Source organism: Salvelinus alpinus, chromosome 2, assembly GCF_045679555.1.
Source record: "Salvelinus alpinus chromosome 2, SLU_Salpinus.1, whole genome shotgun sequence".
NCBI classification, from domain to species: domain Eukaryota; kingdom Metazoa; phylum Chordata; class Actinopteri; order Salmoniformes; family Salmonidae; genus Salvelinus; species Salvelinus alpinus.
The window spans coordinates 28373571-28400950 of NC_092087.1; the positions used below are offsets into that span (position 1 = coordinate 28373571).

At 44.1% G+C, this 27380-nt stretch overlaps 1 protein-coding gene across 7 annotated transcripts in view; it reads left to right on the forward strand.

The window, feature by feature from the left end:
- The window catches only part of LOC139557889 (rap1 GTPase-activating protein 1-like), a 168987-nt gene that overhangs the window by 45972 nt on the left and 95635 nt on the right, over window positions 1-27380 (forward strand). For 3 of the 7 annotated variants that reach the window (XM_071373236.1, XM_071373268.1, XM_071373253.1), the window contains exon 2: window positions 26539-26585. The exons of the other annotated variants lie outside the window; for them this stretch is intronic. The gene's annotated coding sequence lies outside the window, so the exon portion shown is untranslated. The remainder of the gene's footprint in view (window positions 1-26538; window positions 26586-27380) is intronic. 7 annotated transcript variants of the gene reach the window in all.

Here is a 27380-nt window from a genome sequence, read left to right on the forward strand (position 1 = left end):
TCGTGCTCTTTACGACTAGAAAAGTTACCAAAATCTATTTTTACATGGTAAAGACTCCAGGCAGGCTACTGAGTTTCTTGTATTGATGTACTGTAGATGAATTGTTTTGACTTCAGGCCAGGCTGTAGTTTCATGTTGACCCATATGAGTTCTTGTGTTGGATTTTTTCATTAGTAATATATAGTAATTTGGAACTTCTAACATCAGGGAGAAATCGTATGGAATTACTGACTAACAACATACGTGGGCAGTCACGTCTACATGTGGGAATACAGCCGGACATGGAAGGCGAGCCTGCATACTCTCCAGGTTCAGGAGACGGCCTTACTGGCCCCCTCTCGCTGGCTTGTTACTATCGAACATCCAATCACGTTTGAACTCCTGCATTTGATCTGAACTAAGAGAAATTAAGGGGAATGCCTTACTGAGACATAAAATCCCCCTGGATTTTACCATCCACCGAGCCGACAGGTCAATCCAGTTTTCTCTAAAATCAGAAGGCGGTGGTATCTGCTTCATGATTAATCAGCGCTGGTGTACCAACTACACAAAATACTACATCAATTATGCTTCCCCGAACTATAATTTGTAGGCCATTCTATCTCCCAAGGGAATTCGCTTCAATTGTGCTAGCTGGTGTTTACATCCCACCGCAAGCTAATGCCAGCAATGTCATTGGCGAACTAGCACCTCACATTTCCACAGTGGAAAGATCTCACCCCGACCCCACAACAATCGTGCTGGGAGATTTTAACCACTCCAATTTGTCCCACGAGTTACCTAACTATGAACAACTGGTGATATGCCCCACAAGAGAAGATACAATTCTGGATAACCGCTATAGTTAAATCTCATCTGCTTACCGTGCATTCCCTACAGCTCCGCTGGGAAGATCTGACCACGCGATGCTGCTCCTCATTTCAACGTATAAACAAAAACTCAAAACTAATAAACCAAAGTTCAAAACGTTTAAAACACGAAACTCTGAAAGGCTGTTTTGAATGTATAATTTGGGATACCTTCAGAGACTTGTGTACCACGCTCGATGAGCCCACAAACAATGTGACATCATACGGCAACTGCAAGCCCTGGTTTTCAAAAGAACTAGCTTTTGAAAAATAACTCTGCCTACATCAGCGGAGATGAAGAAAAAAGAAATCAGTCAAATATGAACTGCACTCTGCAATAAGGAAGGCCAAAACAAATCACACAAAAAAACTGGAAGCGCAATTCACTGCCAAAGACTGCCAAAAAGTTTACAGGAGATGACAAACTACAAAAAAAACAACCCTCCCCCTTCAAATGAGGACCCTCACCTCCCAGACAAGCTCAGTGATTTTTATGCGCGGTTTGAAGAAACAAGCGCAGAGACACTCAACCCCCCACTTCATGTACCCCCCCCCCCCCCCCCCCCCACACCACCATTCACCATACTGGAGGATGAGGTGAGAACTATTTAAAAAAAACTAAACATAAGGAAAGCCGAAGGGCCGGATCAACTTGCCCCAACTGGCTCTAGTGTTCACTGACATTTTTAACACTTCCTTATGCCAGTGTATAGTACCACTTTGCTTTAAAGTATCCACCATCTCTGTCCCCAAATCACCCAAAACAACCTGCCTCAATGACTTCAGACCCATCGCTCTGACTTCTGTGGCCATGAAAGTGTTTGAACAATCCTGGTCCTGGCCTACTTAAAATCATGCACATCCCCTCTGATAGACCCACTCCAGTTTGCTTACTGAGCTAATAGGTCGATTGAAGATGCTGTCAACCTTGCACTCCACCACATATTGCAACACCTGGAGACACCTAACACCTACGCACGTATCTTGTTCATAGACTTTTGCTCGGCCTTCAATATCATTAATCCCCACAAACTATTCACTAAGATGCAGGACAGCTATGTGCCACTGGAAACTGGACTTCCTGAGGAAGCAAGACTGTCAAGGTAAACAATCTGACATCTTGCTCTCTGACCCTCAGTACTGGTGCACCACAGGGCTGCTTGCTGTCTCCACTGCTCTTTTCAGTGTTCACGAACTAGTTTACATCTCAGGAGACCTCAGTTAAGGTCTTTAAATATGCTGACGACACCACCATAGTCGGCCTCATCACAGACAACAATGAAACACAGTATCGCTGTGAAGTGGCTCGGACAGTGACGTGGTGTAAGGACAACGACCTCATGCTCAATGCCTCAAAAATCACAGAGATAGCAATAGACTATAGAAGACGAAAGAACCTCAAGGCCACCATCATAATCACTGACCAACCAATAACCCTGGCAGATTTGTTCAAATTCCTCAGCACTTACATCAGCGATTCACTGAAATGGGACATCAACTCCAACCACATCATCAAGAAGGCCCAGTAGAGACTGCACTTTCTAAGACAACTGAAAAGGTACAGGGTTAAACAACAGCTGCTGGTTCAGTTTTACACAGCCATCATACAGATTGTTCTCACATCATCCATTACAGTTTGGTATGGGAACACGGACAGTCACACTAAGAAAAGACTAGAGAGGGTTGTGTTGAAAGCTTTAAATATCACTGGCTAGAACCTTCCCTCTGTGAGCTCTCTATACAAGCGCACCTCCAAAAGTGCGGAGGAAATCATCAACGACCCCTCCCATCCAGCCAGCCAAGCCCTACCCTCTTGTCATTGACCACCAAAACTGAATGTTTTAAAAGCATTTTTTACCCCGCAGCAGTCCGAACATTGAACTCCCTTCGCTATCCACTCCCCCCTCCTCCCTTCCGTAGCTACTCCAGGGATCTCACACTTTATGGATTTATGGACTTTATGAATTGTGGTGATGCTATGCTAGCTGCTTTGTACTAGTTGTGAATGTAAATCCTGTATACATTAAATTAATGTGGGTGAATGTCACACCTGCTCCCGCTTCCCCTCTCTGGCGCTCGAGGGCGGCAGGCTGCCCTTTATTTCGCACACCTGTCACCATCATTACGCGCATCTGAGCTCATTGGACTCACCTGGACTCCTTCACATCGTTGATTGGCCCCTCTATATCTGTCTGTTCCTCATTTTCGTTCCTCGTGTCAGAATTATTGTCGTAATGTTGTTTTGTTCCCCTCACCCAGATGCTGTTCTTGTTTTGTTTGATGTCCATTTTTCATTAAGTGTTCACTCCCTGTACTTGCTTCTCGTCTCCACCGTCGGTCCTTACAGGTGAATGTTTGTTGTATGAGGTGAGGCTGGGGTATATATATATGTATATTTGTCACGTCAGAGCTACCATGCTGTACCGTAAACACATACCACCAATCTTGGCTGCGTGGCAAGAAAGTATATTGTATCTTGTAAAATATCATTTTTAATTATCTGTATGTTTTACACTGAAGAAAAATATTAACGCAACGTGTAAAGTGTTGGTCCTATGTTTCATGAGCTGAAATAGAAGATCTCAGAAATGTTCCATATGCACAAAAGCTCATTCCCATCAAATTTTGTGCACAAATTTGTTTACTCCCTGTCATTGAGCATTTGCCAAAATAATTTATCCACCTGACAGGTGTGGCATATCAATAAGCTGATTAAACAGTAGAATCACTACACAGGTGCACCTTGTGCTGGGGACAATAAAAGGCCACCCCACAATTTGCAGTTTTGTCACACATCACCATGCCACAGATGTCTCAAGTTTTGTGGGAGCCTGCAACTGGCATGCTGACTGCAGGAATGTCCACCAGAGCTGTTGCCAGAGAACTGAATGTTAATTTCTCTACCATAAGCTGCTTCCAATGTCTATGCGAAGGAGATGTGTGGTGCTGCATGAGGCAAATGGTGGTCACACCAGATACTGACTGGTTTTCTGATCCACACCCTTACCTTTTTTAACTATGACTAACAGATGCATATTTGGATTCCCAGTCATGTGAAATCCATAGATTAGGGCCTAATGAATTTATTTCAAGTGACTGATTTCCTAATATGAACTGTAACCCAGTAAAATCTTTGAAAATGTTGCATGTTGCGTTTATATTTTTGTTCAGTATATATTTTTGCCTGCACTATCATTATATTCATTGGCACCCTGTGGTGTTTCTTGCTGAATATTTACATTTTGTTACAGTCTTTACTAGCTACTGCAATGTACTCCCAACATATCCATGTTTGTGTCTTCCCTGGAATTTCTTGCTTTGTTTCTCCCTCTCTTTTTCCAAATGTCTCCAATGCCTGCAGCTCACAGGGGCATCTGCCCTCGCTATTCTCTATTCCATCTGTCTGCTTTTGTATTTCACTTTGTATTTGTGTCAGTCCTTGGGGAGATTCTGCCGAAGCGTATCATTAGAAATTCATTACAAAGCATTATTAGATTCATGTCTCAACTGAACAGGTTGAATTATTCAACTGTGGGAATACTCATTCATTGGAGACTGAGTACACAATTTTGTATGCTACCATTCTGAAAAATATAGATAGTTCTACCCATTAACTTTTAACAGTTTCATATTTACTAATTGAGTATAAAAATTGTTTCTGACAAGCCAAAACCAGTTTATTGGAATAATGTTTACCGCACATGTAATGTCAAGTCCTATCATGTATTTTACCACAGTTAGGATAACACTATAAAATTGCCCATGCTCTCAGCATGTATCAGTTCATCTGTTCACATCATTTCACACTCATCCCAGTCTCTGTGGAGGTTGTTGGATGTGAGATAACAGTAATGTTCTCCTCCTCTTCTCAGCTTGAAGAGGTTTCTCTGTAGCCTGCAGATGTAGGATCACAGCTCTCATCATCACATGGATGTGTGTGGGTTCTGTTGTCCAAGGAGTTTTGTGTAGGTGAGGTTTTATAATCAACATTATTTTTGTGGAATGTGTCATGGTATTATACAAAGACATCTGGTGGTGAACATGTACTCTGAGATGTGAGGCTGCCTTGAAGCTTGAGCATCTTTCCCAGCTTGTCTTTGTTCTCTGCTTTTTCTGAACTTCAGCTAGAATGAGGGTCAGTTTGCTGTGACCTTTCTGTTGGCACACAACTACAACCTCCATGCTTTTGATCGTGTGAATAATTCTGTCCGACTCTCCCAATCCCTGTTTTCTTTACCACAGTATAAGGGTATTAGTTCTTATCTTTGAAACCTTTGGCAGTGTATTATATGGGGTTGCTGATGTATAGATTTCCAAAAGGAAAAGTCATTGTCAGCCTCTGTAAACCCTGTATTTCACTGCCATTTCTCCTGTCTCTGGCTTAGAAAGAAATCCAATACTGCCATGTCATTCACCATCCAGAGGAAGTGGGCTAGTTATGTGCTGCTGAAACTGTGTGGAGAGGTGCAGATACATTGGCAGATCAATTCTTAATACGAACACGTCCTCTCAAACTACACCATGGAAAATCATGTCTGCTGCTACTATCATTTGGCTGGATGTGATTAAACATCATGATGGAAGATAAGCAGAGAAAGTTAGTCTGCTTAAACCTCTTAAATATAAAGTCCCCATATTTGGGGACCTTATTAGATTTTTTTATTTTTAAATTCAGTCTGGTATGAGAACGGTATCCCCTATCTGCTAAAGCTGGGTGTCTGTGGAAACCTGAGTATCTTGGCTATTGATTGGTGCCTGCAAATCTTTTGTGTGACTTACTACCATATATGGGCATACTAATAAATAAAGGCAGGCTGAGCCGATGACCTACATTCTGGTTAGCGTTGTGAAGCATAAACAAATTAAACACGGAATACGTTGATACACACCGAAAGCCGGAACTCCAGAGATCATGAGGATATCTTATTTGTCTGCCTGTGACCTACCGTTATTGATCAGCAGCTCCGAGAGTCAAAATGTTTATTTCACACAACATTTTCACCAAACAGCAAACATTCTTACAAAGTAAGCTTCAATTTGGTCTGTGTTTGAGATATAGCTACATGGGGGGTATCAGTCGCACCCTGATCTGTTTCACCTGTCTTTGTGATTCTCTCCACCCCCCTCCAGGTGTCACCCATCTTCCCCATTATTCCCTGTGTATTTATACCTGTGTTCTCTGTTTGTCTGTTGCCAGTTCGTCTTGTTTGTCAAGTCAACCAGTGTTTTGTCTCAGCTCCTGCTTTTCCCCAGTCTCTCTTTTTTTTAGCCCTCCTGGTTTTGACCCTTGCCTGTCCTGTCTCTGAGCCCGCCTGCCTGACCACTCTGCCGGCCCCTGACCCTGAGCTGCCTGCCGTCTTGTACCTTTTCGCCACTACTATGGATTATCGACCCCTGCCTGCCTTGACCTGTCGTTTGCACGCCCCTGTTGCTATAATAAACATTGTTACTTCGACACAGTCTGCATCTGGGTCTTACCTTCAAACCTGCATCTGGGTCTTAGCTATTATCTGGTGATGTAGCAACATCGAATGTCCACCGAGTGACTATTTCACACTCTGTAGGCATCCATTACACAGGAGATTGGCTACTATGGCACCTTGACAGTCTTGCAGCCAATTAGATAAGCTTTCCAGGGATATGCAGTTGACCTGGGTGGGACAAAGCAAGGCCTAGAACCTTTTATAATACGAACTATTGCTACATGGCTAGGAAACGTCCCGACTAGGAAACGTCCCGTGACCACACCTGACACCACTTACTAAAACATCTGCCCATTTCGAGTTATTAGGTCTATCAATACCATTTTTTTCTGATATTATTCACATGTTGTTGAAGCCATCTGATGTGTTTCCAGCTCTGGGAATCAATAATTCACTTATATCTTGTCAATGAAAGATGACTTTCAAAATAATAATTTTAAAATTGTGTGTGCTTGATCTTGTGTATTATGAACTATGTAACTCCTATCTCCTGATAATTTCCTCAAAATCTCCCAGATGTCTTCTTTCCAAATATACCAGGTTTTGGCATGTCAGAATCATGTAATTACACATGAATAGCAGTTACTTTTGGGTATGTCTATTTAGGCAGAAATCAACATTTTGCCATTACATTTAAGTATCTATGAAGCCTCTCATTGTGATCAAGGTTGCAGATATATCACTGTATCACTGTGTCAATTGTGTGTAATCGTTGTACCTTAAAAAATATGAATTTGAAAGGTCAGTGGTACTTTTTCTGTTAACACTATATAAGCAATTCTGTGTTTTTGTACTCTGTAGTTTCCCTCATAGTTATAGATTTTCTAGTTTCACCTGGAAAGCAGGATATGTTGGAGGTATTCATTTAAAAACAATAAAATAACAGTATTTGTTTGAATTATTATTAGGATCCCCATTAGCTGACGCCATAACGTCAGCTAACAATTATAATTTACATTAAGACATTACAGACAATTAAAATATGTAACAGGTAATACATTTAACATTCAGTAGATGCACTCTAGTATCTGATCAATCATATGGTCGATTGCAATAGATATTATTTTATTGTTTTCTTAAAGGTGGATTTACTTTTTGCTTGAGAAATTTGAGTTGGGAAAGAATTCCTCTCAGTGATGGCTCTGTATAAAATGTTAGATTTGAGGAGATTTATCCTTGGCCTGGAGGTTATCAGATTGCCTGACGACTCAAACTGAATTATCCCGCTGCTATATGTTTGCTACATACTTTAGTCTGAGACTGCCATTGTTGAAGTAGTTTGTGGTGACGTCAAAATGAGGGGTGTTGAACAAAGTCATCAGCGATTGGATCATCTCTAACCAATCAGAGTATCAAAGCCAATGACACATTTTCAAAACGGTGCTTTAACCACATGTGTTATGGGTCTGGACCAATCAGAACGGTTAGAATGTGCTTGCGTTCTAGAAATTGTTGGAGAGGTACTAAGATCCAAACTCATTGCGGTGAAGAAACTAAAGTCTGTGGGCATGGTGTAGCGTTTAGACGGAGCAAGGAGTTTGAGTAGCCAGGCACATTATCAGATGACCAATTATGCTATTTTGTGTGTTTTTTCACGTTATTTGTAACTTATTTTCTACATAATGTTTCTGTCACCGTCTCTTATGACCGAAAACAGCTTTTGGATATCAGAACATGAATTACTCACCTCGAACTGGACAAATATTTTTTATTTAACGAGTCGGACGCAAAGGATTTACTCCAGATACCCGGCCAGGCCCAAATCCCCGTCATTCACGTGAAGGGAAGATGAAGATACAGGGGACACAGGTCCGGGTGCCTTGTGAGAATTCGTCGATGAGTGGGTTACCTGCCTCTACCATCCGTCCTATTGGCCAATGTGCAATCATTGGAGAATAAACTGGATGAGCTCCGGTCAAGACTATTCTACCAATGGGACATTAAAACCTGTCATATCTTATGTTTCACAGAATAAAATAAAGTAAAAAATCGATGAGAATGGGGGCGTCCACAATAATCTCTTTTGTCCTGATCACGTTGAGGGAGAAGTTGTTGTCCTGGCACTACATGACCAGGTCTCTGACCTACTCCCTATAGGCTGTCTCATTGTAGTCGGTGATCAGGCCTACCACTGTTGTGTCATCGGCAAATTTGATGATGGTGTTGGAGTCGTGCCTGGCCATGCAGTCATGAGTGAACAGGGAGTACAGGAGGGGACTGAGCACGCACCCCTGAGGGGCCCCCGTGTTGAGGATCAGCGTGGCGGATGTGTTGTTCCCTACATTTACCACCTGGGGGCGGCCCGTCAGGAAGTCCAGGATCCAGTTGCAGAGGGAGGTGTTTAGTTTCAGGGTCCTTAGCTTAGTGATGAGCTTTGAGGGCACTATGGTGTTGAACGCCGAGCTGTAGTCAATGCATAGAATTCTCACATGTAGGTGTTCCTTTTGTCCAGGTGGGAAAGGGCAGTGTTGAGTGCAATAGAGATTGCATCATCTGTGGATCTGTTTGGACGGTATACAAATTGGAGTGGGTTTAGGGTTTCTGGGACGATGGTGTTGATGTGAGCCATGACCAGCCTTTCAAAGCACTTCATGGCTACAGACGTGAGTGCTATGGGTTGGTAGTCATTTAGGCAGGTTACCTTAGTGTTCTTGGGCACAGGGACTATGGTGGTCTGCTTAAAACATGTTGGTATTACAGACTCAGTCAGGGACAGGATAAAAATGTCAGTGAAGACACTTGCCAGTTGGTCAGCGCTATACATTGTAGAGTCATCAGCATAACCACTCTTTCGTTGTTCATTAGTGAGTGTAAATCATTAGTAAAGATAGATTAGAGAAGTGGGCCTAGGCAGCTGACTTGAGGAACCCCACAGTTTAGCTCTTTATTGTCCAAAAAGCTACCATTATAGAAAACATTTTACCTTCTCCTGGATAGCTGGATAAAACCATAACATTTTAGTTGAACTAAAAACAGTTCATGATCAATTACATCAAAGCAGCACTAAAGTCTAACAACACTGCACCCATTAACTTCCTGTCATCCATACTCTTTAGCTAATCATCTGTCATTTGCTCTAAGGCTTTACTCATAGAATACCCTTCTCTGTATTAATGCTGGATCATTACATTTGTAAAAATCCTGGATTTCTACAGATACATTTTTTCCCCAAGAATTTATTTAACACAGGCAGTAAGCTTATAGGATGACTATTAGAACTAGTGAAGGCAGATGTTTTTGTCCTTAATTATGTTTTGTGTGCTATTTGTTCTATACAAGACCAAGGTAATGTTGATTAGAAAGTCTTTACTTCAGCATCACTCGGTAACATGCATACAGCTCCATTCAGTGCGTAGTAAGTAATGCTTACCTTGGCTTGCTAGTACTATATAGTATCACACTCAGATACACGTAACAGCAGCAGCATCTATTGGCTTGGCGACATCTTGTATCATCTTCCTTTAAACAACATATGAAGATTACTGCTCCTTGACTCATAAAGAGGAGAACTGGGGTTAGACCCTTGCCAGTGAAAACATTACACTGTTAACAAAAAACATAACTGTGTTCTTATTCAAGTACCTTCAATAAGCATCGCCTTTAAAGTCAATAAGCAGACTACTCTCTTCCATCTTAAAAAAACATACCAACAATTTACAACCTTTAAGATTAAACATCATAGTCTCTGGAGTATCTCACGGGCAGCCTGATATTTGCCCTGGTTCTGGTGTGTCTCAGAGTTATATTTTCAGCAAGTGGTGCTGCTTCCATATCAGCAGCCTGTTTTTCACCACCTGCTTGGATGGCAGGTTCATTCCATGGTCCCCAGTCATCCTCATCCGTGTTTGTTTGTTGGTCGTTCGGGAGGATCCTGAGTTGTTCAGTCACTGCACAAATGTCTTTTCTGTTTCTGCTGTATTTTGCACCATTCGCAAGTACTTTATACGACCGGTCACTGAGTTCATAAGTGCATATGCCCAGCGTCCAATTGCTGGCTGAGTTGTTGGGGTGGAAAATAACCCTTACTGTTTGTCCTTGGATGATGTTGGGCATGTCACAGGCATGTGTGTCATAGTGGAGTTTTGCTGTCAGCCCGTTTGCTTGTTTTCTTGGAATGACATTTTGTACCACTTGGGGTTCGAGCAGTTTTTTCATGGTGTGCGTCTGGACATGATTTTCACAAATTTTCAGCGCTGATTCCGCTTTTCCATTACTTTGGCCATGATACGGTGATGACATCACATGTTTAAGGTCCCACTCATCAGCACATTTTTGAAAGTCCATTCCAGGAGGGGAGGCCATTATCAGAAACAACAGTGTGGGCAACGCTATGTCTGCTGAACTGCTTTTTGCAGCATTCAATGATGGTGTCTGATGTGGTGTCATTCAGCTAGTGAGCTTCCAGTAGTCTGAGTAATAATCGACCATGATGAGGTAGTTGCTTTTGTTGACTGTGAGTAAGTACATCCGGATCTTGGACCATGGGATGGGAGGGGAGGGATTTGGTGGGGGATGAGTGTCTGCTTTTGTTGTCTCTTCTGGATGGAGTTACAGGTGGCATATTTGCTGATGAAGCTCTTTACATCCTCTGTAATCCTTGGCCAGAAAACAGCATCACGTGCCTTTCTGAGACTGGCCTCTATGCCTGAGTGGCCAGAGTGTATTTTGTATAGAAAATCTCAGCGCGTAACTTGTCCAGGATGAAGACCCTGTAAATATCAGTTAATTTTCTGTGGTGAGCTCCTCTTTGTACGTCCATAAATCTTTCAGTGCGTGACTCACAGCCTGTTTGGTTCCAGGCCAGCCGTTGTTGATTTGTGCGTACAGAGCCTGAAACAGTGCGTCCTGGGAACATTGTGCTTTGATTGACTCCATTGTCTTAGTTGAGATGTTGACATCACTGGTGTGATCCATCTGTTCCAGGTCAGTTGTGGCTAGACACATAGCGTAGACCGTGGCGGGTGTTTGCATTTGTCTCTGCTCTGTGGTTGATTGACCTGTTCTGGACAGGAAGTCAGCTACATGTAGTTCTTTGCCTTGTTTGTATTGCACATGGAGTTGGTATCTTTGTAGCCTTATCAACATTCTCTGCAGTCGCTTGGGCGCTGTGAGTAGGGATTTCTTGAAGATCGTCTCAAGCTGTTTGTGGTAGCAGTGTATTGTGATTAACTCTCTGCCATGCAGATACTGGTCAAACTTGTCACATGCAAAATCAATGGAGAGACATTCTTTCTCAATCTGTGAATATCTTTGTTCTGTCTGAGTCAATGTTCTGGAGGCAAATGCAACAGGTTGTCCTTTCTGTAGAAGGGCTGTGCCCAAACCTGTCTCTCTGGCATCACACTGCAGTGTGACTTCATCATTCAGGTTGTAGTATTTGAGCACTAGGTGTTGTGTGACTAACTGTTTGATAGTCTCAACTGCTGCGTCATGCTGTGATAGCCATGTCCAGTCAATGTCCTTGTCAGTCAGTCTTCTGAGCGGCTCACACACATCAGATAGGCGGAGTATGAATTTTGCAAGATAGTTCACAAACCCCAACAACCGCTATAGTGACTTAACGTCAGTTGGTGTACCCATGTTCTGAATGACTGTTATTTTCTCTGGGTCAGGGCGAAGGCCCTCTGTGGTGAGAAGATGACCCATGTATGTTACACTCTGCAGCTTTAACTGGAGTTTCTTTTTGTTCAGCTTCAGGTTGACATCTCTTGCTCTCTGTAGGAGAGCTATAAGGTTTCTGTCATGATCTACCATCACCTTTTCGTGTGTGTCACCACATCCATTAAGTAGAATGTCATCCGCGATCACACTCACTCCTTTTAGTCCCTGTAGTGCTTCTCACTGTCTGCGCTGGTATACTTCAGCTGCTGGCTTGATTCCAAATGGCATTCTCGGCCATCTATATCTGCCTACAGATGTCCGGAAAGTTGTTAGATAGCTGCTCACTTCATCAAGTTTGACTTGCCAATATCCATCTTTGGCATCGAGTACTGAGAATACCTTTGCGTTGGATATCTCTGGTAGACTCACTTCTATTGTGTGCATCTGGAAGTGCGATCTCAGTAAGGCTTTGTTGAGTGCACTGGAGTCCATGCATATTCGTAGCTTATCAGGTTTTTCAATGATAACCATGTTGCTGATCCATGCTGTAGGCTCTGTGACTTTCGTGATAATGTCTGCATTGTCCATTGAATGTATGGCCTTTGTGATGCTTTCCTTCAGCGGAATAGGTATCTGTCTTGGTAGCTGCTGCACAGGCCGGGCTGCATTGTCTACTTCGAGGTGTAGCTCTCCAGGAAGGCAGCCAAGCCCATCGAACACGTCCTTGTACTTGGAGATGATCTCCTCAGTTGTCATGATGACCTCAGTGGATGTGGTGCTTGGGGTGTTGACATGATGTAACACATGGCTGTAGTTCTCATGTAGTAGGCTGAGTCTTTCACATTTGTCAGCTGACAGCAAAGGAAGCTGGGATGTCTCCATGACCTGAAATTTGATATGAAACATGTTTCCATCAGGATCTGCTTTGAGATTGCATTCTCCTGTTGGCTTTATCAGTGTGCCGTCATATAGCTTGAGTGTAGCTTTTCTGGGTAGGAGAACTGGATTGACGTCTTACATGACTTGCTGTAGGTCCCCATAGCTTATGACATTCACTGTTGATCCTGTGTCTAGTTGACATTTAATTGTATGGCTGGGGTCATATGTCAATGGCTCATCACTGAGTGGAGCTAGCTTAAGGTTAATGAACAATTTTTTTGCTTTGCTTTCCACAGAATTAACCTTTGAGATGTACCGCATTGCAGCTGTTGTTTGGTCATCTGACTCATTATCTTCTTCTACTAGATTGAGTTGAGGTTTGTGTTGTGCTTGTTTATAAACTTTGGCAAAGTGGTTTCATTTGCCACATGCTTTACAGGTGACACCGTATGCTGGGCATTTGGCTTTGGCATGTACTGAATCACAGTAATGACAGGGTACGTCGTTTAGCATTCTATGTTTGTTATTATCCCCTGTAAACGCTGTCTGTTTACGACCATATGTTTGTCGTTTTGATTCTGAACGTTGCTCACGGGAGGTATAATGTACAGTCTCTGGTTCACCTCCATCAATTTTCCTGATTTGCCTTTGTGCTTGTTCACTTGAACGACACATGTCAACAGCTTTGTTCAGTGTGAGGTTCGGTTCTCTGAGCATGCACGCTCGCGCAGCTACTGTATATCTTTAGTGCCTATGACAAGCCTGTCACGGACTAGTTCCTCTCGTAATGCGCCAAATTCACGTGTCTGCTAGCTTTCTCAGATTTGCAATGTACTGCTCTGTTGTTTCACATTGACTTTGTTGACAAGCATTAAACATATACCTCTCATAGATCACATTCCTGGAGGGCTCAAAGTGTTTCTGTAGTGCCTCTATAATTTTTACCGGGTCAGTTCTCTCTGCTTCTGGCATATTCAAATGCCGCTGTAAGAGAGGACATTCCTTTCCCATCACGGTTAGCAGAGTTTCTATGCAGACTTTTGCTTCCTTTTTGTCCAGACCGGTAGCTATCGCATAGTTTTCCCAATTGTGTTCGAAAAAATGTCCAGATGTTGTATGTATCGCCCTTCATGTCCATAGGCTCTGGTACTGGAATTACCAGGTAAGCCATTGTTGCCGTTATTATTTTTTTTGTAGCTGGTTAGAAAGTTGGCACGTCCCTTCCTACTGTGAATTTATCCGTGTGTCATTTTGATTAGTCTAGGATATACCTATTTGGTTCTGACTTCTGACACCATGTTTTGTGTGCTATTAGTTCTATACAAGACCAAGGTAATGTTGATTAGAAAGTCTTTACTTAAGCATCACTCGGTAACATGGATACAGCTCCATAGTAAGTAATGTGTAACTTGGCTCGCTGGTACTATTGTCACGGTTCTCGTCCTCTTCGTCTGAGGAGTAGCAAGGATCGGACCAATACGCAGCGTGGTAAGTGTCCATTTTAATTTATTAAAACTGAACACTGAAAAATACAAAATAACAAAGTGAATAATACCGAAAACCGAAACAGTCCTGACATGTGAAACAAACACTACAACAGGAAACAATCACCCACAAAACACAATGACAAACAGGCTACCTAAATATGGCTCCCAATCAGAGACAACGACTGACACCTGCCTCTGATTGAGAACCATACTAGGCCCAACACATAGAAATCTAACAACATTACAAAACATAGAAAAACAACATAGAATGCCCACCCCAACTCACGCCCTGACCAAACTAAAATAAAGACATAAAAAAGGAACTAAGGTCAGAACGTGACAACTATATACTATCATACTCAGATACACATAACAGCAGCGCCATCTATTGGTTTGGCGACATCGCGTAACAAATTAGTGGAATAGCCTTTAACTCGTTCCAGACTTCTGGGCACAGCCCACACATCAAGAACCTACACTGCATGGCAATAGTATGTGGACACCCCTTCAAATTAGTGGATTCGGCTATTTCAGCCACACCTGCTGCTAACAGGTGTTTAAAAATCGAGCACACAGCCATGCAATCTCCATAGACAAACATTGGCAGTAGAATGGCCCATACTGAATAAAACATATGACAAATTGGGGTGGATATGTGGTTGGCTGTAACTCTAAGCAGTTTGCCATCAAGATGATCTGTTTCTGGTGACTTATCATCAGAAAGAGACAACAGCATCCTTTCAACCTCTTCTTTTTCTACTTGTAAAAATTCTAACTTGCAATGCCTCTCATTCATGATTCAGTCTTTTATAAGTGTATATGACAGAGAGCCATCAGTTGGACTCAGTTGGACCACTTTGCACGTCAAAATATTGATTTAAGTTTCATAATAAAAATACCCTCTGATTTAACAAGAGGCATCCTTCCCATTATGACATTCAAAGTTCTCCTATAGTTTTTTTCCATCACCCTTGACTTAATCGATTTTGTGCTGACTGTCCTTGGTCTCCCCCTCCAGCTCCTCATTGCCAAGGAGTAAATGAGTGCAGCTAGCCCAGACTTCCATCCTGATAAGAGAAACTAATTACCTACATTATTTCCCACTAATTACATATAGGCTGACAGATTACAGGATAACTGATGATGGTGGTATATTCATAATAATAGTTGTCTGAGTACATTGTTTATTACTTGTTCAACACGTGACTGTCTGTTTTAAATATAGAATAATAAGATTCAATAAACTCATCTCTGCAGCAAATATACTGAGTGTACAAAACATTGGGAACACCGTCCTAATATTGAGTTGCACCCCCCTTTGCCCTCGGAACTGCCTCAATTCATCGGGGCATGGACTCCAAGGTGTCGAAAGCGTTCCACAGGGATGCTGGCCCATCTTGACTCCAATGCTTCCCACAGTTGTGTCAAGTTGGCTGAATGTCCTTTGCGTGGTGGACCATTCTTGATACACATGGGAAACTGTTGAGCGTGAAAAACCTAGCAGCATTGCAGTTCTTGACACACTCAAACCGGTGCGCCTGGCACCTGCTACCCTGTTCAAAGGCACTTAAATCTTTTGTCTTGCCCATTCACCCTCGGAAAGGCACACACACACAAAGTCCATCCATCCATGAGAAACAGATGTACTATCTCGATTAAGGAAGCTAAATCAAGCTACTTTAAGCACTATCTCTGACTGGTGATCCTTTTAAATGTTGGAAAACTGTAAATGCACTGAAGCGTAAAAGTTCCTCTTCTTCCCTGTATAAGCAAGTTCTGTCGGTCTCTGACATCATAACTGAGAAGAATGGGATAAGTGATGCTTTTAGTCATCATTTTATCTCGGCAGGCTTTTTATTCAAGTGAAACTGTGGTTTAATTGACCCTGTTCAGTCAATCGACTGCTCTTCCCTGTGACAGCCTCTAGCTGACTCAATGGTTAACCTGTCAATTTCTAGTGAATCTTTGTTTTCATTTCAACAATTGACTACATGTGATGAGCTAGATGCCATGCTTAAGATTTATGTTTTAAAAGATCACTGGGGCTGATATGCTGGATCCAGCTCTCTGCCCCCCTGATTTGCTGAATCATTAACCCATATTTTTACCTGACGATTATATTTGGTACTATCCCCAAGATTTGGAATGCGGCCCATGTACTCCTACTTCACAAAGGTGGTTACCTAAATAATTATCGCCCTATTTCTACATTTCTTGCCTAGCTAAAATATTTGAATCCTTGATTATTTCTCAGCTAAGATCTTATCTTTGAAAGGTATTCTAAATCAGTCGGGTGTTAGATCAGGTCGTAGCACTATCGCTGCTGCATCCCTATTTATAAATGATGTGGTTAACTTTATGGATAAAAGGCAACATTGTGCTGCACTCTTCATTGACCTGTCAAAGGCTTTTGATCACTCACTGCTAATTCAGAGTCTTTCCTCAATTGGCCTAGAACAGGCTGCATGTAACTGGTTTAAAAATTATTTGACAGATAGAACTCAATGTGTGCCTACTGATGGTGTTAAATTCGATTTCCTGGATGTTATGAAAGGTGTCCGGCCGGGGTCGATTCTGGGTCCTGTACTTTTTACTGTTGACATTAACAATATCGACTGTACTTACCTGCACTTGTATGCCGATGATGCTGTTGTGTATGATATTGCTCCCACAGTTGACCAGGCTCTCTGAACTACAATCTGCCTTCATTGTATTACAGAAAAACGTTGACCTGAAATGAGTATTGAATGCAGTTAAAACTATGTATATGTTGTTCTCTAGAGTGCATAAAATTAACTCTGATGATTTAAGCATATGTCATTTGGATTGTGTCCATAATGATCGTGTCCCTGCTTACAAATGTCTTGGCATCTGGATAGATGAAAAGCTGTCCTTTAAAAAGCATATTGATGAGTTAAGAAGCTGAGAAGAAAAATTGGCTTATTCTATGGAAATAAATAGGTCCTGCCTCTCGCTAAATAGTAGAAAGCAGATTATTCAGTCGACATTCCTACCGGTCCTAGACTATGGCGACATCATCTATATGATGTCGCCATAGTCTATATGATGTCTATATGATGTTTTCCGGCGCCGAAAAGAGATGGCTGCCTCGCTTCGTGTTCCTTGGAAAATATGCAGTATTTTGTTTTTTTACGTGTTATTTCTTACATCGGTACCCCGGGTAATCTTAGGTTTCATTACATACAGTCGGGAGGAACTACTGAATATACGATTAACGTCAACTCATCATCGTTCCTACCAGGAATATGACTTTCCCGAAATGGATCCAGTGTTTTGCCTTCCACACAATACAATGGATCTGATCCCAGCCGGCGACCCTGTGCGACGCCGAAAAAGGGGAAAACGTGGCGGTCTCGTGGTCAGGCTTCGGAGACGGGCACATCGCGCTCCACTCCCTAGCATACTACTCGCCAATGTCCAGTCTCTTGACAATAAGGTTGATGAAATCCGAGCACGGGTAGCATTCCAGAGAGACATCAGGGATTGCAACGTGCTCTGCTTCACGGAAACATGGCTAACTCAAGGGACGCTAACGGAGTCGGTGCAGCCAGCTGGTTTCTTCATGCATCGCGCCGACAGAAACAAACATCTTTCCGGTAAGAAGAGGGGCGGGGGGGTATGCCTTATGATTAACGAGAAGTGGTGTGATCATCATAACAACACACAAGAACTCAAGTCGTTCTGTTCACCTGATCTAGAACTCCTCACAATCAAATGTCGACCGCATTATCTACCAAGGGAATTCTCGTCAATCATAATCACAGCCGTATACATTCCCCCCCAAGCAGACACATCGATGGCCCTGAACGAACTTTATCTGACTCTTTGTAAACTGGAAACCACACACCCTGAGGCTGCATTCATCGTAGCTGGGGATTTTAACAAGGCTAATCTAAAAACAAAACTCCCTAAATTCTATCAGCATATCGATTGTGCTACCAGGGCTGGAAAAACACTAGACCATTGTTATACTAATTTCCGCGACGCTTATAAGGCCCTCCCCCGCCCCCCTTTCGGAAAAGCTGACCACGACTCCATTTTGTTGATTCCAGCCTACAAACAAAAACTCAAACAACAAGCTCCCGTGCTCAGGTCTGTTCAACGCTGGTCCGACCAATCTGAATCCACGCTTCAAGACTGCTTCGATCACGCGGATTGGAATATGTTCCGCATCGCGTCCAACAACAATATTGACGAATATGCTGATTCGGTGAGCGAGTTCATTAGGAAGTGCATTGACGATGTCGTACCCACAGCAACGATAAAAACATTCCCAAACCAGAAACCGTGGATTGACGGCAGCATTCGCGTGAAACTGAAAGCGCGAACCACTGCTTTTAACCAGGGCAAGGTGACCGGAAGCATGACCGAATACAAACAGTGTAGCTATTCTCTCCGCAAGGCAATCAAACAGGCTAAGTCTCAGTACAGAGACAAAATCGAGTCGAAATTCAACAGCTCAGACACAAGAGGTATGTGGCAGGGTCTACAGTCAATCACGGACTACAAAAAGAAAACCAGCCCCGTCGAGGACCAGGATGTCTTGCTCCCAGACAGGCTAAACAACTTTTTTGCCCGCTTTGAGGACAATACAGTGCCACTGACACGGCCCCCTACCAAAACCTGCGGGCTCTCCTTCACTGCAGCCGAGGTGAGTAAAACATTTAAACGTGTTAACCCTCGCAAGGCTGCAGGCCCAGACGGCATTCCCAGCCGCGTCCTCAGAGCATGCGCAGACCAGCTGGCTGGTGTGTTTACGGACATATTCAATCAATCCTTATCCCAGTCTGCTGTTCCCACATGCTTCAAGAGGGCCACCATTGTTCCTGTTCCCAAGAAAGCTAAGGTAACTGAGCTAAACGACTACCGCCCCGTAGCACTCACTTCCGTCATCATGAAGTGCTTTGAGAGACTAGTCAAGGACCATATCACCTCCACCCTACCGGACACCCTAGACCCACTCCAATTTGCTTACCGACCCAATAGGTCCACAGACGACGCAATCGCAACCACACTGCACACTGCCCTAACCCATCTGGACAAGAGGAATACCCATGTGAGAATGCTGTTCATCGATTACAGCTCAGCATTTAACACCATAGTACCCTCCAAACTCGTCATCAAGCTCGAGACCCTGGGTCTCGACCCCGCCCTGTGCAACTGGGTCCTGGACTTCCTGACGGGCCGCCCCCAGGTGGTGAGGGTAGGTAACAACATCTCCACCCCGCTGATCCTCAACACTGGGGCCCCACAAGGGTGCGTTCTGAGCCCTCTCCTGTACTCCCTGTTCACCCACGACTGCGTGGCCATGCACGCCTCCAACTCAATCATCAAGTTTGCGGATAACACTACAGTGGTAGGCTTGATCACCAACAACGACGAGACGGCCTACAGGGAGGAGGTGAGGGCCCTCGGAGTGTGGTGTCAGGAAAATAACCTCATACTCAACGTCAACAAAACAAAGGAGATGATTGTGGACTTCAGGAAACAGCAGAGGGAGCACCCCCCTATCCACATCGACGGGTCAGTAGTGGAGAAGGTGGAAAGTTTTAAGTTCCTCGGTGTACACATCACGGACAAACTGAACTGGTCCACCCACACAGACAGCGTTGTGAAGAAGGCGCAGCAGCGCCTCTTCAACCTCAGGAGGCTGAAGAAATTCGGCTTGTCACCAAAAGCACTCACAAACTTCTACAGATGCACAATCGAGAGCATCCTGTCGGGCTGTATCACCGCCTGGTACGGCAACTGCTCCGCCCACAACCGTAAGGCTCTCCAGAGGGTAGTGAGGTCTGCAGAACGCATCACCAGGGGCAAACTACCTGCCCTCCAGGACACCTACACCACCCGATGTCACAGGAAGGCCATAAAGATCATCAAGGACAACAACCACCCAAGCCACTGCCTGTTCACCCCGCTATCATCCAGAAGGCGAGGTCAGTACAGGTGCATCAAAGCAGGGACCGAGAGACTGAAAAACAGCTTCTATCTCAAGGCCATCAGACTGTTAAACAGCCACCACTAACATTTAGCGGCCGCTGCCAACATACTGACCCAACTCCAGCCACTTTAAAAATGGGAATTGATGGAAATTATGTAAAAATGTACCACTAGCCACTTTAAGCAATGCCACTTAATACAATGTTTACATACCCTACATTACCCATCTCATATGTATATATACTGTACTCTATATCATCTACTGCATCTTGCCATCTTTATGCAATACATGTACCACTAGCCACTTTAAACTATGCCACTTTATGTTTACATACCCTACAGTACTCATCTCATATGTATATACCGTACTCTATACCATCTACTGCATCTGCCATGCCGTTCTGTACCACCACTCATTCATATATCTTTATGTACATATTCTTTATCCCTTTACACTTGTGTGTGTGTGTAAGGTAGTAGTGTGGAATTGTTAGGTTAGATTACTGTTGGTTATTACTGCATTGTCGGAACTAGAAGCACAAGCATTTCGCTACACTCGCATTAACATCTGCTAACCATGTGTATGTGACTAATAAAATTTGATTTGATTTGATTTGATATGAATGCAGCTGCCAATTCATTTAAGCCGTTGGATGCAGTTTATCATAGCCGCGCTTTATTACAGGCGACAATTTTAGTACTCATCACTGCCTTCTCTACCAGAAAGTTGGTTGGCCCTCTTTGATGTCACGTAGGTTGATACACTGCATCCTGTAGCACTAATTCCAAAAAGTTCTGGGACACTGTAAAGTCCATGGAGAATAAGAGCGCCTCCTCCTAGCTGCCCACTGCACTGAGGCTAGGAAACACTGTCACTACCGATAAATCTACGATAATCGATCATTTCAATAAGCATTTTTCTACGGCTGACTATGCTTTCCACCTGGCTACCCCTACCCTGGCCAACAGCTCTGCACCCCCTGCAGCAAACTTGCACAAGCCCCCCCCCCCCCCCCAGCTGATGTTCTGAAAGAGCTGCAAAATCTGGATCCCTACAAATCAGCTGGGCTAGATAATCTGGACCCTCTCTTTCTAAAACTATCTGCCTAAATTGTTGTAACCCCTATTACTAGCCTGTTCAACCTCTCTTTCGTATCGTCTGAGATCCCCAAAGATTGGAAAGCTGCCGCGATCTTCCCCCTCTTCAAAGGGGGAGACACTCTAGACCCAAACTGTTATAGACCTATATCCATCCTGCCCTGCCTTTCTAAAATCTTCAAAAGCCAAGTTAACAAACAGATCACCGACCATTTCGAATCCCACCGTACCTTCTCCGCTATGCAATCTGGTTTCCGAGCTGGTCATGGGTGCGCCTCAGCCACGCTCAAGGTCCTAAACGATATCATAACCGCCATCGATAAAAGACAGTACTGTGCAGCCGTCTTCATCGACCTGGCCAAGGCGTTCGACTCTGTCAATCACCACATTCTTATCGGCAGACTCAATAGCCTTGGTTTCTCAAATGACTGCCTCGCCTGGTTCACCAACTACTTCTCAGACAGAGTTCAGTGTGTCAAATCGGAGGGCCTGTTGTCCGGACCTCTGGCAGTCTCTATGGGGGTGCCACAGGGTTCAATTCTTGGGCCGACTCTTTTCTATGTATATATCAATGATGTTTTTATTTATTTATTTATTTCACCTTTATTTAACCAGGTAGGCAAATTGAGAACACGTTCTCATTTACAATTGCGACCTGGCCAAGATAAAGCAAAGCAGTTCGACACATACAACAACACATAGTTACACATGGAGTAAAACAAACATACAGTCAATAATACAGTGAAAAATAAGTCTATATACAATGTGAGCAAGTGAGGTGAGATAAGGGAGGTGAAGGCAAACAAAATATATATATAAATAAATAAAAATATAAAAAGGCCATGGTGGCGAAGTAAATACAATATAGCAAGTATAAAAAAAAAAAACACTGGAATGGTTGGTTTGCAGTGGAAGAAAGTGTAAAGTAGAGATAGAAATAATGGGGTGCAAAGGAGCAAAATAAATAAATAAATACAGTAGGTAAAGAGGTAGTTGTTTGGGCTAAATTATGTTGCTCTTGCTGCTGGTGATTCTCTGATCCACCTCTACGCAGACGACACCATTCTGTATACATATGGCCCTTCTTTGGAAACTGTGTTAACTAACCTCCAAACAAGCTTCAATGCCATACAACACTCCTTCCGTGGCCTCCAACTGCTTTTAAATGCTAGTAAAACTAAATGCATGCTCTTCAATCGATCACTGCCCGCACCCGCCTTCCCGAATAGCATCACTACTCTGGACGGTTCTGAACATGAATATCTGGACAACTACAAATACCTAGGTGTCTGGTTAGACTGTAAACTCTCCTTCCAATCTCCAATCCAAAATTAAATCTAGAATCAGCTTCCTATTTCGCAACAAAGCCTCCTTCACTCATGCTGCCAAACATACCCTCGTAAAACGGACTATCCTACCGATTCTTGACCTCGGCGATGTCATTTAACAAATAGCCTCCAACACTCTACTCAGCAAACTGGATGTAGTCTATCACTGTGCCATCCGTTTCGTCACCAAAGCCCCATATACTCCCCACCACTGCGACCTGTATGCTCTCGTTTGCTGACCCTCGCTACATATACATACTTTTACTAAAATAAAAGAGAATGTACGCTCACCACGCTGCACTTTGGTCCACTTCTTCCGACGACAACCGTGACAGAACTACCCACCACAAGCGGACCAAGCAGCGTGGTAAGGAGAAATGGACGTGGGAGGACATTTTGAATGGGAAAGGATCCTGGACGTGGGAGGAGATCCTGGCGGGGAAGGATCGCCTGCCCTGGGAGCAGGTGGAAGCAGCGAGGAAAGCGGAGGCAGCTAGAAAAAGGGCCTAGGATTACACAGGGTCACGGCTGGCACTAAAGACCGGGAGGCGACTCCCCCCCAATTTATTTTGGGGGGGGCACACGAGGAGATTGGCTGAGTCAGGTTGGAGACCTGAGCCAACTCCTCGTGCTTACCGTACGGAGCGTGGTACTGGTCAGGCACCGTGTTATGCGGTGGAGCGCACGGTGTCTCCAGTGCGCGTTCACAGCCCGGTGCGCTACATTCCAGCTCCCCGCATCGGCCGGGCTAGAGTGGGCATCCAGCCAGGACGGATGGTGCCGGCTCAGCGCATCTGGCTGCCATTGCATCTCTACGGCCCAGGATATCCTGCGCCGGCTCTGCACGCTGTGTCTCCGGGGCGTCTGCACAGCCCAGTGCGTCCTGTGCCAGCGACCCGCCTTTGCCGGGCGAAGGTAACCATCCAGCCAGGATGGGTTGTGCAGGCTCTACGCTCGAGACCTCCAGTGCGCCTCCACGGCCCAGTGTATCCGGTGTCTACTCCCAGAACCAGGCCTCCTGTATGTCTCCCCAGCCTGGTGAGTCCTGTGCCTGCTCCCAGAACCAGGCCTGCTGTATGTCTTCCCAGCCTGGTGAATCCTGTGCCTGCTCCCAGAACCAGGCCTCCTGTATGTCTCCCCAGCCTGGTAAGCCCTGTGGCAGCTCCACGCACCAGGCTGGCTAGACGTCTCCTCACTCCAGTGATGATCCATGGCCCAAAGCCTCCAGTGATGATCCATGGCCCGAAGCCTCCAGTGATGATCCATGGCCCGAAGCCTCCAGTGATGATCCATGGCACGAAGCCTCCAGTGATGATCCATGGCACGAAGCTTCCAGTGGTGATCCATGGCATGAAGCCTCCAGTGGCGATCCATGGCACGAAGCCTCCAGTGACAATTCATGGCACGAAGCCTGCAGCGACGGTCTCCAGTCCGGAGCCTCCAGCGACGGCCTCCAGTCCGCGGCCTGCAACGAGGGTCCCCAGTCCGGGGCCTACGGAGAGGGTCCCCAGTCCGGGGCCTGCGGCGAGGGTCCCCAGTCCGGGGCCTGCAGCGAGGGTCCCCAGTCCGGGGCCTGCGGCGACGAGGGTCCCCGCACCAGAGGCGCCACCAAAGTGGGGGGAGCCAGAGGTGGAGCGGGGTCTACGTCCTGCACCGGAGCTGCCACCATGAATAGATGCGCACCCGGGCCTTCCCCTATAGAGTCAGGTTTTGCGGCCGGAGTCCGCACCTTTGGGAGGGGGTACTGTCACACCCTGGCATAGAGAGGCTTTTATTCTCTATTTTGGTTAGGCCAGGGTGTGACTAGGGTGGGCATTCTAGTTTCTTTATTTCTATGTTTTGTATTTCTATGTTTAGGCCGGGTATGGTTCTCAATCAGGGACAGCTGTCTATCGTTGTCTCTGATTGGGAATCATACTTAGGCAGCCTTTTTTCCTATGGTGTTTGTGGGAGGTTATTTTTGTTAGTGGCACTATAGCCCTGTTAAGCTTCACGGTTGTATCTTCGTTTCATGTTTTTTTGGCGACATTTACAATAATTAAAGAAAATGTACGCTCACCACGCTGCACCTTGGTCTCCTTCCAACGACGGCCGTGACAATTTTGCCTCCATGGCCTATGCCCTATTTATTGCCTAACCTCCCTAATCTTCTACATTTGCACACACTGTACATATATTTTTCTTTTGTGTTATTGACTGTACTTTTGTGTATGTGTAACTCTGTGTTGTTGTTTTTGTCGCACTGCTTTGCTTTATCTTGGTCAGGTCGCAGTTGTAAATGACAACTTGTTCTCAACTGGCCTACCTGGTTAAATAAAGGTGAAATAAAAATAAATAAACACACATCGCCTTATTTTCATTTATAAAGCCCTTGCACAAAAAGTCCCACTGTACCTAACATCTTTACTAATCCAGACATACGAGTTACCATGCCCGGTCTCAGGGATGGCTAACTCTGGAAATTCCTTTGGTTTCTGAGTTAGATAAATCAGCTTTTACTTTTCTTGCACCTTATTTGTGGAACAATCTTCAAAATTATCAAGGCTCAGGAGAAGACCGAGATGCAGACAGTTCGAAGTAACAAAAGTTTACAAAAACAGGGGGCAGGCAAACGACAGGTCAAGGGCAGGCAGAGGTCAGTAATCCATAGCAGAGTCCGAAAGGTACAGAACTGCAGGCAGGCTCAGGGCAGGCAGAATGGTCAAAATCAGGGACTAGAGGAAAAACAGGAGTACCCACTGGTAGGCTAGCAAGACAAACTGGAAACAGACAAACAGAGAAAACGTATAAATACACTGGGGATAATGGGGAAGATGGGAAACACCTGGAGGGAGGTGGAGACAAGCACAAAGACAGGTGAAACAGATCAGGGTGTGACAAAAATTTTCTTAAATTTGATGTTTTGGTGCCAATTTTTTGGCAATTCAGAAAGCTAATTGAGGACCTCATTACTGATGAACGTGTTTGTTTTTTATGACCATGTTTTTCTTTCTTGCATTTTGTATTTATATTTTGATTTGTGTATTTTCTGTAATTTCTGTAATTCAGGGCTCAACTGGTATCAGTATGACTTCCTGATAAAATAAAGGTAAAAAAAAATGCCTCAATTGTCTCAAAAATCCTTCTTTTACCTGATTTAGATTTGACTAGTCTCAACTGTGTCTGCATTATCGAAGTACAGCTCAATTTACAGACTGCATACAGTAGCTATAAGTCTTTCTCGCAGGTGTGAAACAGACCTCAGGAGCCCCCGATACTATATGGATGGGAATCCCATTTTTTAAGAATTAGAATCTTCAGAGGCTCCAGAGACTGAAAGGCATACTAGTTGTCATGGGTTGGCTTGTACATCACTCCAGAGCATATGCAGATACACACAATGTAGCCTGTATAATGTACATATCGTTTTTTTTCATGCTACAGTATATTAATTATGTGGATATTTTCATGCACAGTGTGTTTTTGACTATTTATGTTGCCTTCCATATCAGAGAATCCGGGCCCAACGTGAGAATTGTCATGGTGGCTTTGCTCTGGCATTAACCTGTGATGTTAACTGCCCATGTGCATTCCCATTAACACACACAATGAAACCACCTGCTAATTTTCCTAGCACTTTAGGAATAATTGATTTTCATGATGCAAACAGCTGAGAGTTCAATTCAGTTTACTTGTGTAGAAACATGGCATTAGAAGCACTATGCTGTTTAGTGTGTAGTCAACCAATTATTTTAGGCAAGATAAAATTATTCCAACACGGATGATGCTGATAGTGGAATACACCAAATCCTGAAATGGGCCCATCACAGTAAGGTGTTTATTAAGATGTTTATGTTTTCTTTGTGATTTAAAGGTATTTTCCACAAATCAGGAAGAGGAGAATACACAGACATAAAACAGGTAAGACAATGAACATGTTATCACACTGTTTAACTTCTGACAATATTGAGAGAGAAATTAAATCAAGTTGTTTGTTGAACCTGTGCTGTGTTTGTTTGGTGACTTGACAGACAATTTTGAGGTTGTCAGCTTTGTCTGTTGGCCAGGAACAGGCAGGCACACTTGCTGCTCTATTTCCTGCTCTTGATGTGAGCAGCGGAAGCAGCAGTGAGGATGGCTCAAGGTTATGTCCTATGGCGTTTGAAATGGGGCTGGCCAGTCTGGTGACTCCATAGGCTCTGATTATTGCCCCAGCATGGAGGCAGCAGCAGGAGGAGTATGCATGGCTTTAGTCCCTGCTGTCTGTCACGCATCTCAGTACTGAATCCATTTGGAGAGGGATGGATAGTTGTGTTTTGATGTGAGTGTTTCATCTGCCCAGAGGCAGCCGGCGCTTTGCCTGTGTGATGTTCTATAGTACTATAAGGCCTCCTGTATTTTCAACTGCAATGAGTTCACGGACCTGTGTTGGTTCTGTTTTTCTGTGCTCCGTTTTATTACTTAACAAATAAGGAACACTCAAAATGTGCACTTATAAATCATAACAATTTTAATCAAAATACAGCTGTAGACAGAAGTCAAAGATCAAACATCACACATACAACTGATGTCTCTCCTGAGTTCTGCCCCATAGGAAAAGTCCAAGTTGCTTTTATCATGCTTGTAGTCAACCCCCTGTGATGTCATTACCTGCTACTCCTCAGACCAAGCCCATGCATACACAGCTATACAAACTTGCAAGAAATACAACAGTTC